The sequence below is a fragment of the Silene latifolia genome, chromosome 11, assembly GCF_048544455.1.
Source record: "Silene latifolia isolate original U9 population chromosome 11, ASM4854445v1, whole genome shotgun sequence".
Lineage (NCBI taxonomy): Eukaryota > Viridiplantae > Streptophyta > Magnoliopsida > Caryophyllales > Caryophyllaceae > Silene > Silene latifolia.
The window spans coordinates 13360524-13375388 of NC_133536.1; the positions used below are offsets into that span (position 1 = coordinate 13360524).

At 42.5% G+C, this 14865-nt stretch overlaps 1 long non-coding RNA gene across 1 annotated transcript; it reads right to left on the minus strand.

The window, feature by feature from the left end:
• Positions 1-14046: 14046 nt before the first annotated feature.
• On the minus strand, positions 14047-14727 carry LOC141611105 (uncharacterized). Its single transcript, XR_012528505.1, has 3 exons — positions 14649-14727; positions 14446-14524; positions 14047-14342 (listed from the first exon to the last, which is right to left on the minus strand). It is a non-coding gene; the product is annotated as an uncharacterized LOC141611105 (long non-coding RNA).
• Between the last annotated feature and the right edge of the window lie 138 nt (positions 14728-14865).

A 14865-nucleotide genomic window follows, 5' to 3' on the forward strand; every position in this document is an offset into this window, starting at 1 on the left:
GCTTTGGATGATTGCAATGCAAGAGGAATTGGAGCAATTCGAAAGGAACAAGGTATGGCATCTTGTCCCTAGGCCCTCCCAACGTACCGTAATTGGTACAAGGTGGGTCTTTCGCAATAAGCTAGATGATGTTGGAGAAATCGTAAGGAATAAAGCTAGACTAGTAGTGTAAGGTTTTAACCAATAAGAAGGAATTGATTACGATGAAACCTTTGCACCGGTAGCTAGTCTTGAAGCCATACGAATGCTTGTAGCTTTTGCGTCTTTTCAAGGTATAAAGCTTTTTCAAATGGATGTCAAAACCGCATTTTTAAATGGATACCTTGATGAAGAAGTGTTTGTTGAACAACCTCTGGGCTTTATAAACAACGAGTTTCCCAACCACGTTTTTAAACTAGATAAAGCACTTTATGGTTTAAAACAGGCTCCTAGGGCTTGGTATGATAGGCTTTCAAAGTTTCTATTAGAAAATGGTTTCATACGTGGGTCCGTGGATAAAACGTTGTTTATCAAGTCACAAGGAGATGAATTGTTGCTTGTGCAAGTATATGTCGATGACATTATTTTTGGAGCAACTAACAATGTTCTTTATAAGTAATTTTCTGATTTGATGACTTCGAAATTTGAAATGAGTATGATGGGAGAACTTGGATTCTTTCTTGGTCTTCAAATCAAACAATGTGAAAATGGAACGATGATTCATCAACAAAAGTACTTAAAAGAAATATTAAGTAAGTTTGGGTTGACTAATTCTAATCCTATGCCTACACCAATGGTGTCTAAAGTCAAGCTTGACAAAGACGAAAACGGTAAGAGCATTAGTGAAAAGGTATATCGAGGTATGATCGGTTCCTTACTTTACTTAACCGCTAGTCGACCCGACATACAATTTAGTGTGTGTGCTTGTGCCCGTTTCCAAGCAAATCCTAAAGAATCTCATTTCAAAGCCGTCAAACGGATTTTTAGGTATTTGATTGGAACACAAGGGCTATATCTTTGGTACCCAACTCACTACGAACTTGATCTTGTAGGTTTTTCGGATACGGACTATGCCGGTGACACATTAGATAGGAAAAGCACCTCAGGCATTGCTACTTTCCTAGGACCGTGTCTCATTTCATGGGCTTCGAAGAAGCAAAACACCGTTGCATTGTCCACGGCCGAAAGCGAATATGTGAGTGCCGCTCTATGTTGTGCACAAATTCTTTGGGTACGTCAACAATTACATGATTATGGCCTTATTTTCGAGACTACCCCTATATTTTGTGACAACACTAGTGCAATTAATATATCAAAGAACCCTATACAACACTCACGAACTAAACACATCGACATACGACATCATTTTCTACGTGATCAAGTTGAGAAAGGTAATATTTGTCTAAGCTTTTGTAAAACGGAAAATCAAATTGCGGACATTCTTACAAAACCGTTAGAAAGAGAACAATTCGAAAGACTTCGGTCGGAAATTGGTTTATTAGGTGACATGTCGCTAAATTAAATTACCTTTTCCAATGATTGATTAGAAGAAGGATTTACATGTAGTTAAATTTTAGTTAATATGGTTGAATGCATGCAAATGTCGAACAAGTTGAAATTAACGACTGTCTATGTGTAACACCCCCATACTCCGAGTGCCTTACCAGGACCACTCAGGTATGGAGACATCACCATCTCGGTTGCCCGAGGTATGATAATCAAACAACAGCGATAAAGAAACAACATTTATTAATAACCGTTTAATGAATGAATACAATCCTTGAACCTCAAAATGATAATACGATACATTATTCCAAACTGTCTACTCAAACTGAAATGTAAATAAAACTAAACTACAGCGGAAGACTCTATCGTCATGTCGTGGCCATCCCAGCTATCCCGTATCATCTCTATACCTGCTCAATATCTCGCTCACCATCCCCGAATGGATCACCGCAGTTTTCAAAACAACACCGGTCGATTACTAATCACACAATCGAAACAGATAACAACAACAAGACAAACAGACAATTGAACCGCCACACACACATACACATCCATCCAACCAACCGTCTCAATCATCGATCGTCCACCGGACCAGCCACCGCGATGGGGACCGCAGCCGTTCCCACCTAAGCCCCGCTCATCGTACGAGCGATAACCCTGTCCATTAATGTGCACATCCCCTTTCGTGGCGGGTTCCACTAAGGGCGAAACTAGGGCGTGAGATCACTCCCGCAAGTGACCCCACTCAGCCGAGAACGCATCTCGAGAACCATCAACAACACAACCACAATCACAAACACAATTACAATCAACAAATCAATTAACTAATTACAGCACATCACCAATATCCCATTATGGGACTAATACTGAGTAGAAATCCTACCCGGAAAGCACACAAGGACGGAATCTACAGCTGTCTCAAAACGCTTCCTCTATGAACTCTCCTCCTAACATAAACATACGAATACTACTATTCAATCACTTATTCATAAAAACCCCCAATTACTAAATTAGGGTTTCGCTAATCTTTACAAAACGTTATAAAAATTATGCTAGAAGCTTACCCTCGACGCAACGAATCCAACGACACAAACTATGATGCAATCCGACCGTCGATCTCAGGAATTGTTAAGGACGCGATTAGGAAGATGATGATGCTTTCTCTCTTAAACAGGTTTTAGGTTTTGGTAAAAGTGATTTAGAATAAAGACGAATTGATTTAAATACCTTAATCGCGTAATTAACAAAACCCGAGAAAAACCCCGATAAACCGACACTCGATCGAGTACCCAAGGTACTCGATCGAGTACCCCTTACTCGATCGAGTGCCCCACTACTCGATCGAGTACCCAACAGTCGAAACTGTTTTTATTCTCGCAACATACCCTTACTCGACAGAGTAAGGGCTACTCGATAAAGTACCCCCAAGACCATAAATACGAGTATTACAGTCTTCCCTCCTTAAAAGGAACTTCGTCCCCGAAGTTCAAACCACTACCAAACAAAGGTACTCCCATAAGCTTCCCGACTCGAAGGTCAAACTAAACACAACGTAAAACATGCTACCCAACCCAACTTATCCCGACAACATACCGACACAACATATACAAAAAGGTGTAAAAACTCTTAAAAACTCTCGCGATCATCTCCTACCCCCCTAAAAGAAACAAGGTTACGTCCCCGTAACCATACATACCTGATCAAAAAGGAAAGGGTAACGCTCTTTCATGATATCCTCCGCCTCCCATGTAGCTTCCTCAGTCTCATGGTTAGACCAAAGGATCTTAAGCAAAACTGTCTCACCACTCCTGGTCTTCCTAACTTTTCGGTCTAGGATGCCTTAGGCACCTCAAGGTACGATAAAGACTCATCCACTCTAAGCTCTCTGCCTCCAACACATGTGACGGGTCACTCACATACTTCCGCAGCTGCGATACATGAAACACATTATGTACTCTCTCCAAAGCAGCCGGTAACGCCAAACGATAAGCCACTTCTCCAACTCGCTCCAAGATCTCATAAGGACCTATAAACTTTTGACTTAGCTTGCCTTTCTTCCCAAATCTCATAACTCCGCGCATAGGCGACACTTTCAGAAGGACTTTGTCCCCAACTTGAAACTCTATGTCTCGACGATGTAGATCTGCATAACTCTTCTGTCGATCCTGAGCTGCTCTCATCCGTTCCCTGATCATCTTAATCTGTTCCACCATCTCATGTACCATCTCTGGTCCTAAAACCATTTGCCTCGAAAGACTTTGTCGTCCCAACAGATTGGACTCCTACATCTCCTCCCATACAAAGCCTCAAACGGTGCCATACCAATACTAGTGTGATAGCTGTTATTGTAAGAGAACTCTATCAAGTCCAACCTCTGCTCCCAGCTACCACCGAAATCCATCACACACGCTCTCAACATATCCTCCAAGGTCTTGATTGTTCTCTCAGTCTGCCCATCCGTCGCGGGATGAAATGTTTGTACTCATCTTCAAAGTCGTTCCCAACGATTCCTGCAACTCCTTCCAAAACCTCGATATAAACCTCGCATCTCTGTCAGACACTATGTCCTTAGGGACTCCATGTAACTTAAGCACGTTCTTTCGATAGGCCATAGCCAATTGTGCCTTAGTCCATGTATCTTTCATTGGAACAAAGTGAGCTGACTTGGTCAACCGATCCACTATCACCCAAATCATATTGTTACCTTGTTGACTCCTAGGTAAACCCACAATGAAATCCATGGAAATGGATTCCCACTTCCACTCAGGCACCTCCAAAGACTGAACCTTACCTTGTGGTCTTCTCTGTTCCCCTTTAACTCTCGGCATGTCAAACAACGGGACACGAACTCAAATGTCTCTTTCTTCATCCCAGGCCACCAAAACGTTTTCTTCAAATCTTTGTAAAGCTTGTCTCCACCCGGATGAACTGAATATGGTGTGCAATGCGCTTCTGTCATGATTGTCTTTTTCAACTCCTCGTCATTAGGCACACACCACCTACCATCAAACCTCAAACTACCATCTGTATGAATGGAAAACCGGGACACCGTCCCTTTCTCTACTCCAGCTCTCCACTCCACTATCTTAGGATCCAAAGCCTGCTTACCTCGAATGTCATCATAAAACTCCATATGTCTTTGTCATATCACCCATAGCCTCTCCTTTCTGCAACATATGAATCCCAAAGCTCGCTACCTCATCCCTCGGTCTCATCAAAGATAGAGTACACACAAGGAATGTACACTCTTCCTACTCAAGGCATCGCCTACAACGTTGGCCTTCCCTTCATGGTAGATGATTTCCATGTCGTAATCACCAATCAACTCCATCCACCTCCTCTGTCTCATGTTCAACTCCTTCTGCGTGAAGATGTACTTGAGACTCTTGTGATCAGAAAATACCTTAAAGATTGCTCCATAAAGGTAGTGTCTCCAAATCTTGAGAGCAAACACTCACGCACCCAACTCCAGGTCATGAGTAGGGTAGTTCTCCTCATAAGGCTTCAATTGCCTAGAAGCATAGGCGATCACTTTACCATTCTGCATCAACACACACCCCAACCCATTCTTCGAGGCATCCGTAAACACCTCGAAATTCTCGCTTCCTTCAGAGCGTGCTAGGACGGAGAGCTGTGGTCAAACGCTCCTTTAATGTTTGGAACGCCTTCTCACAACTCTCATCCCAACGAAACCTGTTCTCTTTCCTCATCAACGCCGTCATCGGTCTAGCTATCTTGGAGAAATCTTTCACGAACCGCCTGTAGTATCCAGCTAAACCCAAGAAACTCCTCACCTCAGCAACATTCTTTGGTGCTTCCCACTTAGTCACTGCCTCAATCTTCGCCGGATCCACAGCTACCCCATCTTTAGAGATTACATGCCCCAGAAAAGCAACTTTCTCCAACCAAAACTCACACTTGGACAACTTAGCATACAACTCATGATCTCTCAACGTCTGCAACACGATCCTCAGATGCTCCTCATGCTCCTCCTTAGTCTTTGAGTAGACTAAGATATCATCGATAAACACCACCACGAACTGGTCCAAGTACTGTCTAAAGATCCTATTCATCAAATCCATAAACACTGCCGGCGCATTGGACAACCCAAACGGCATCACCACATACTCATAGTGGCCATACCTCGACGTGAAGGCTGTCTTCGGTATGTCCACATCTCTAATCTTCACCTGATGGTACCCTGACCTCAAATCGATCTTAGAAAAGACCGTTGCACCACTCAACTGATCAAACAGGTCATCTATCCTTGGCAAAGGATACTTGTTCTTTATCGTCACACGGTTCAGCTCCCGGTAATCTATGCATAACCTCAAAGTTCCATCCTTCTTCTTCACGAAAAGAACTGGTGCTCCCCAAGGCGATACACTTGGTCTAATGTATCCCTTCTCTATCAACTCATCCAATCGCTTCCCGAGCTCTTCCATCTCCTTAGGACCCATACGGGACGGTGCCTTAGAGATTGGCCCCGTCCCTGGCTTCAACTCAACGGTGAAATCTATCTCCCTCTGCGGTGGCAACCCCGGAATCTCCTCTCGGAAAGACATCATCGCATACTCTCCCACCACTGGTATCTCTTCAACTAGGGGGCTCTCTATCCGATCATCTCTCACATGGCACAAAATTAGAGGACATCCCTTCCTCGGATACGACTTCAAAGCGACAAAAATCAACTTAACTTTGGGTTTGACTAGAAACCCACGGTAAGACACACTAACTCCCTTAGGACCTCGTAGGGACACTTTCTTTTGATGACAATCTATCTTAGCTTTATACTTTCCTAACCAATCCATCCCAACTATCATCTCAAAACCATTAAAAGGAAACTCTAGCAGGTCTACAGGGAAGTCGACTTGCCCAACTATCAAAGATACATCTCTAAACAACCTCCCACACGTTACGGACTCACCGAAGGTATGAAAACTTGCTCCCTAACAGACTCATATACCCTCAAACCCAACCGCTTTACATGACTCGAAGACACAAACGATCGAGAAGCCCCGAATCAAACAAAACAAACGTAGGAACGCCATTAACAAGAAATGTACCGGTGATAACGTGCTCATCCTCCTCGGCTACTTTCTTGTCCATCATGAACAACTTGACTTGCCACTTGACTTACCCCACCTCCCGGGACAAGATCTTGGGCGATGCGGTCGGCTTAGCACCCGACCCTTGATTGTTGTTGTTGTTCATCGGCGTCTTCTGATAAGAATTACCGCCGTTGCGGTTGCCTCCACTCTGGTAGCTCTGACCTCCACGGTTTGGCCATGATCCCGCCGGTCTGTTGCTCGCGAAGCTCTGCGCAGGTCTCTGGAAAGATCCCGGTGCACTTGTGCACTCATGCCTCTTGTGGCCTACGCCACCACATCCAAAGCAGTCACTCCCCGCTGTTGCTCACACACTCCACGACCTCTCCCAAAGGATGCTCCAGCACTAAACCCGGACCCAGAAGAAAACCCCTTAGATTGATTGTGGTTGCCTTTCTTGAAATTAGATTGGCCACCACCCTCGCTCTCAGACTTCCTCTTCTCTCCACCTGACCTCTCCTTAGCCATCTCTACTAGCCTCTCAGCTCTCCCAGCCCTCTCATACGCTTCCTTCACATCAGTAAGGACTCCCACGGGTAACTTATCCATAATTGTCGTGGTTAGCCCTCTCTCAAACCTCAAAGCAAGATTCTCCTCACTCAAACCCATGTCCTCTGCATATCTGGACTTCTCATTGAACTGTCCCGTAGTATTCACCACAGACATCTCGGTAAAATCATCTTAAACTTGTCGAACTCCTCCCTCAACTTACTCCTCACATGTTCTGGCACGAACTCCTTCCTCACAGCTCTACGAAACTCCTCCCAAGGTATAGCAGGTAACCCCTGGTTGGTATATAACTCCTTGGCACTCACTTTCACTGAGTCCCACCACTTGCCAGCTGCCTCCCTCGGATAGAATGCGCTTGATCCACCCTCATCTCATCGGACAACGAACTAAGTCTAGTATGTTCTCCATCTCCCTCGACCAACTATCAAGGTGGTTAGGCTCCTCAACCCCCTTGTACTCTTTCGGGTTAAACCTCGCGATATAGAGGCTGACTTTAGCATGGTCAACCTCCTTCTCCTTACTCTTATCCTTGTCTTCATTCACTCTTTTCAGGGTCTCCGTAAGAGCGTCTTGGTGTTCCAACATCTTAACGATGTCATCCGTAGTCATAAGCTCAGCTCTCGCGTACAAGGCATTTCTCTTGGGCGGCATCTTGAAGCTATAGAAGAAAGGGATAAACATAAACACGCGTACTAAACTTCAAAACACGAACACGCGTTGTCCAGCACCTACTCGATCGAGTATCCAAACCCACTCGATCGAGTAACGGGCTACTCGATCGAGTGCCACTATGTACTCGATCGAGTACCCAAACTCCAGAACTAAACAGACCTTCTGGTCTCTAACCCACTCGATCGAGTATCTAGGCTACTCGATCGAGTGACCCCCTACTCGATCGAGTACCCCTAGTTACTCGATCGAGTGCCCCAAAACTCGTTTCTGGTCTCAAAATCGCCATAAACCTACCCGATCGAGTTAGTCTCACTCGATCAAGTACCCCCAATACGAACAAGCTACCCGCATGTTATTCGTATACTAACATGCCTACTTTATAAAATCACATGATAACAGAGTAAATACGCTACGCATCTACGCTACTATCGATAAGATCAATTCATCATGCTATTAAAGCCACATTATAAACATCCAACATGTTATCATCTCATTAACATGTTCCACATATAATTATTTCCTTTCACATGCTCAACTTCCTATTTCAACACCAAACAATCAACACATTCATCACTTTGTTGCACAAGTTATTAAGCACATACATGACTCAAACACATTTTCCCCACGTGACCGGTTCAAAATTGTAGGGCGACCCCTTGCGACTTTAGGACGTCTCCCAAGCCTTTGCACTAGCTCCTACAATTTTTACCCCGGGTTCATTTTAATTGACTCCCTATGTTCATTAGGTTCATTGGTTACAGGTTTCAGGATCGTCGCTCTGATACCATTTGTAACACCCCCATACTCCGAGTGCCTTACCAGGACCACTCAGGTATGGAGACATCACCATCTCGGTTGCCCGAGGTATGATAATCAAACAACAGCGATAAAGAAACAACATTTATTAATAACCGTTTAATGAATGAATACAATCCTTGAACCTCAAAATGATAATACGATACATTATTCCAAACTGTCTACTCAAACTGAAATGTAAATAAAACTAAACTACGACGAAGACTCTATCGTCATGTCGTGGCCATCCCGACTATCCCGTATCATCTCTATAACTGCTCAATATCTGCTCACCATCCCCGAATGGATCACCGCAGTTTTCAAAACAACACCGGGTCGATTACTAATCACACAATCGAAACAGATAACAACAACAAGACAAACAGACAATTGAATCCGCCACACACACATACACATCCATCCAACCAACCGTCTCAATCACCGATCGTCCACTTTGGACCCCACCCGCTGGGGGACCGCAGGCCGTTCCCACCTAAGCCCCGCTCATCGTACGAGCGATAACCCCGTCCATTAATGTGCACATCCCCTTTCGTGGCGGGTTCCACTAAGGGCGAAACTAGGGCGTGAGATCACTCCCGCAAGTGACCCCACTCGGTAGAGAACGCATCTCGAGAACCATCAACAACACAACCACAATCACAAACACAATTACAATCAACAAATCAATTAACTAATTACAGCACATCACCAATATCCCATTATGGGACTAATACTGAGTAGGAAATCCTACCTGGAAAGCACACAAGCAGACGGAATCTACAGCTGTCTCAAAACGCTTCCTCTATGAACTCTCCTCCTAACATAAACATACGAATACTACTATTCAATCACTTATTCATAAAAACCCCCAATTACTAAATTAGGGTTTCGCTAATCTTTACAAAACGTTATAAAAATTATGCTAGAAGCTTACCCTCGACGCAACGAATCCAACGACACAAACTATGATGCAATCCGACCGTCTGATCTCCGGGAATTGTTAAGGACGCGATTAGGAAGATGACTGACTGCTTTCTCTCTTAAACAGGTTTTAGGTTTTGGTAAAAGTGATTTAGAATAAAGACGAATTGATTTAAATACCTTAATCGCGTAATTAACAAAACCCGAGAAAATTCCCCCGATAAACCTGACACTCGATCGAGTACCCAAGGTACTCGATCGAGTACCCCCCTACTCGATCGAGTGCCCCAGCTACTCGATCGAGTACCCAACAGGTCAGAAACTGTTTTATTCTGCAACATACCCTTACTCGACAGAGTAAGGGCTACTCGATAGAGTACCCCCAAGACCATAAATACGGAGTATTACACTATGTGCACTTGAGTTATTTTTGCATTGAGCTTCCCAAATTACTTTATGTCCCATCATCCCTAAAGCCTACACCCTAGACTCACTCTCTCAACACTCAACCGTCCACTCACCTTGATTAATACACCAACCCCTCATTTACTTCCATGTTTCCACACTAAAACTCCCTATTACCCACTAAACAAAAACCAACCCTCACCTTTTTCGGATTCCCAAAACCATCAACACCCTTTCCCTTTCCACTCTCTTAAAATGCCTCCAAAGTTTTCAAAAGAAGTTCTTCAACTCAGAGATACATTTAACCCAAAATACATTGCCAAAAAGATGGCTCCCAAAACCGCTGCGAAACCAAATGAGATCATCTCTGCCACTGCCAAGCCAACCGTTGCACGAAAAAAGACAACCGCCAAAAGGGGCGGTGGTCGTGGCAGAGGAGGAAGAAGTAGGAATCCTCCTATTTCTCTTCAATTAGATGCTGAAGTGGACGTTGACACCGATGAAGAGGACTCCGGTTCTAAGGGAACCAAAAAGGATGAAGACATTCGAAAATCAAGTGATGTTGTCGAAACAAATGAAAAGGGAGATCACTCAAGTGAGATGAAAGAGGGGGAACTTGAAGGTAAGAAATCAAAAGAGGGAAAAGAAAGTAATGAAAAATCAGAGGGAAACAAAGAAAAATCAAAAGAAAGTGAGGAAAAATCAGAAAAATCAAAAGAAAGTGAAGAAAAATCAGAGGGAGACAAAGAAAAATCAAAATAAAGTGAGGAAAAATCAAAAGAGAATGAAGGGGATTCAAAAGAAAAAGAAAATAGTGATGATGAAAATAATGCTGTTGGAAAGAATGATGATGATGTGCTTTTAAAAGATTTGGTGAGTGAAAGTTTGGAGAAGGATGAGATGAGTAAAGTGGATGCAACTGTGGCATCCACTGTTGAAAGAGAAATCGGTTCCAATGCTGAAAAAATCAATGAAGATCCAAAAACTGATTCAACGAAGAAGGCGCATGTTGAAGTGGTAGTTGATGTTGAGGATTTTGGTAATGCTACCGTGGTGTATGATGATGGGATTGATCCATTATTTTCGAAACCGGCATCAAGAACCCGGTCCAAGCGAAAGATGCTTGAAATCTTCGGTGATGATGATGATGATGTGACACCGGAGGCATCCCCTCCAAAACCCAAAGTCACTCAAAGGAAAAGAGGATCTGGATCAAAAACCAAAGCACCCAAACGGGCTCGTTATCATCGGGATTTGCCGAGCATAGATGAGAATGAGGTTATTGAGGAGAAGGTTCCACTCAACACATGCATGGACCTTGTTATTGCTCCTTATGCCGAATCATTCAAGAATGACATCCTCAACCATCTTAGTTCTCTCGATCTTCCGGAGGAGATCTTCAAAATATGCCACGGTATGCTAATTTGTTGCTTCCACAGTGGAAGGCGTTATAAGAAATCGTGGTATGACACCTCTCTTGCTTTTAAATACTTCAAAGAGGCTATGTATGCACAGGGTTGGGTGAATTTGTTGGACAAATATAGTCCCATGTACTTGTCGGAAATCATCCAATTCTATGCAACAGTCAAGGTAGATGTTGAATCTGGAACTCTCTCTGCCTTTATAAATCAGAAACCCTTTGTCCTTACGATCAACCAACTTCCTGCCCATCTGGACATATGTGATGTCGGGCTTACCTCCTTTCCCAAACGTGATTGGGGTGAAGTTGACGAGGTTACCTCTACCCAGGTCATGAAGGTTCTTCGACCTCATGATGACGATGGCCCTACCAACATATATGCCTTTGAATTAACCGCACCCATCCGGTTCATCTTTAACCTTGTTTTTCGTAACCTAGTCCCTTCCAACAATAGCCGTGGGAGATGTTCTCTCCTTGATATGCTCCTTATCCATCACATTGTCAAGCACAAACCCATTAACCTTCCTCGCCTTATGTTTCACCGAATTCTTGAGATGTCCACTGAGTTCCAAAGCGGCAACTTTGACAAAAATGCCATGGTCCCTTATGGTATGTGGCTCTCGATCATCTTTATGAGGGAGGGGTTAGTTTTGAAGGAAGCTCTGCAATTGAAAAATTGAGTGATGAAATGACGCCGGGCCTTCTTTCTCGGATGAGCTTGGAGATTAAGAATGGGAAATTGGAAAGGAGAAATCAGTCGGGTTCTACAGCAGGTTCTACTGTTGAAATGGGTGTGGTGCTCGCAAAGTTGGATGAACTCCTTGGAATTAGGAATCGGTTGGTCACAGAACAGGGCAAGTTAAGGGATGAAGTGGGTGATCTTCGCACTATGAATGAAGATCTACTTGAACGTCTTCAGAATGCCTCCTAAGCTCATGCCTCTTTAACCCGTCTCTCTTTATGAACCTTGGCTCTTTGCTGTTTTTGAAGACACTCTCTTGCACTTTCGGATGTTTGTTTTTTATCTTGCTTGAACTATTTGTGTGTGTTTAAATCGTGTTGCTTAACTTTTGGACATGTTTTATCCTCCTTTGACGATGTCAAGAGGGGGAAGTAGTCTAATTATGCTATGTGTGATCTTCTAACTCTTAGGCTAACGTCCACCTTAATTATGTCTTAGCTCTCATGATTAGATGTTTTACTTTGGCCAAGCATGTTGCACCTTTCGACTACCTTGATCATGTTTATTAATTATGTTTATGTTGAATTGACCAAAGACCGACTAACCATGGGCTAAGGGGGAATATCACACATGTTTGGACTTGTCATCATCAAAGGGGGAATTTGTTAGAACACATTGGATTGATGATGCCAAGCCCCTTTGTTATTTGATTGTTTGCTCTTAGTTGAAATAATTAGTGAATGAAGCAATCAAATGGACTTTCAACAATGTTTCAAGATGATCAAGCTAATCAAGGAAGTCAAGACAATGATATTTTCCAAGCCTTAGTCGACATATGTAAGAGTAAGTGTAACATTCTTATTTAAGTCAAGTAATGGCAAAACCATGAAACAAGATCTGTTGTCTTGTGGTTTACAGTACTATCATACGGAGGAGGAATTTCGACCAAATGTTTTTAAGTGTCAAAACTTTGCAAACTTTAAACCTTAAACATTTGAATTTTCAAAAGCTTGAAAATAATCTGAAATTTTGGAGTCACAAGCCCACTTGACTAAGCCTCTAGATTTGTGCAAACACCTTTTACCAAAATGGCAAAGAAGACTTGTCAAACTTCTAAAGTAAGAAAAGCTTTTTGCCATTTCGGTAAATTGTCACATGTTGAGTGTAGAAGCTTAAGTTTTCTGATTTCTTAAGCCCCAAGCCTATAAGTCTAACACTTACCATCACTCAAAGCTATCATTTTAATATTGGATTTAATTTTTCAAAGTGTACTTACCTAAGACTAAATCCACTATAAATAGAGTGTCTTAGTCACATTTATTTCTAAAGACTTCCAAAGCATTTATTGTAAAACCTTGCAAATCATTTGTGCATTGAAAGCTTTGTTCTTCAAGTATTTGCAAAATGTTTTTCTGATTTTAAGTCTTCGAAACTGTTTTCGAAAAAGCTGTAAAAACCTCCAAGTATCAGTTCGCTGTACTGTGACATGATGAGTTTGTTCCATGATTCTCGTGTTAGATCTTCAGTGTAATCTCCATGTTCATTTAAGTGAACTCTTGAGATTCAAGATTCTGTAACACCTTGAGATAGAACCCATAAACTCTTGAAGCGGAGTAGGTTTAAGTTTGAGTGCAACCGGAGTAGGTTGGCGAGTTATTTTCATTGTAAGGGGTTTAGTAAGTTTGAGTAAATTTCTAAACAAGCAATAAAATAACGGTTGGACGTAGGCCTCGGAGTAGAGGCTGAACCAATTTTTAAAATGTCGTTTGTTTGTTCATTTCACTACTACAGAAATAGGCTTAGAGAACTGTTGGAATTACCATTAGAGAACGCTTTAGAGGCGTTCTCCAACTCAGTGTTCTCTAAAGCTTAGAGAACTCTTAGAAAAGGCGTTTTGTATTCATAATTATAGAGAACGGCTGAAATGAGCTTTAGAGAACACCTGATAAGCGTTCTCTTTTCCTAGTAAAAGAGAACGGTTAGGTAAGCTAACAGTTCTCTATCCCTCTTGGCTTTTTAAAAAAAAAAGTATAATAATATTGATGATATTTGGATAAAATTAATATATTTATTCTCATTATAATCAAATACCAATAGTCCAATACCAATACACTTGTTTCATAGCCAGAGCCAAAACAACGAGCAAACTAAGTAAGTTCGATTTCTGCGGTCACCAAGAGATCATCTCCAACAATTTGTACTTTGTCTCCGATTTCTGCGGTCATCTTAGCATAGTGCTCCCAGTTATCTTGATCTTCAATTGACACAATGGGGTACTCAGCCACAAATGACTTGTAGAGATCCTTGAAGACCTCACCAGAAATCCTTTGTGACCATCGTTGTTCTGCAAACATCGCAGTCGGTGAAATCCAATCAGTAAACATTCTGTCGCAATCAAACAAAATCGATCTTAACCAATTTGAAAGGCAACTGAAGCATACTCTTACTTGAAGTTTAAGTCATATGACTTGTCTAGTTGTCCTCCTTGTAGAACTCAGATGCAGCAACATCCATCCTAATAACCACCTGCGGAAGAGAACATGTAAAAATAAGCTCGATTCTTTGTATCAAAACGAATACATATCAGAATTACTCAAACCACTAGAGTTCGAAAAAAAAGTAACCCTCGACATAGAGGGAAAAAACATACCTTGTACAATGGAATTTTCTTGACTGGGCTCCGGCTGCGGGGCAAAGAAGGGAAACAACAGGATAGCGTTTGCTCCCAACTATACAGGAGAAAAACAACTTTTAAATCGTAACATAATAATCGGTAGTTGATCAAAACACATACATTAGGCATCAATAAACCGAAAAACAATGTCAGTGAGCATTGCTGCACTTTCAAGTTGAGGTTACTACTGAGT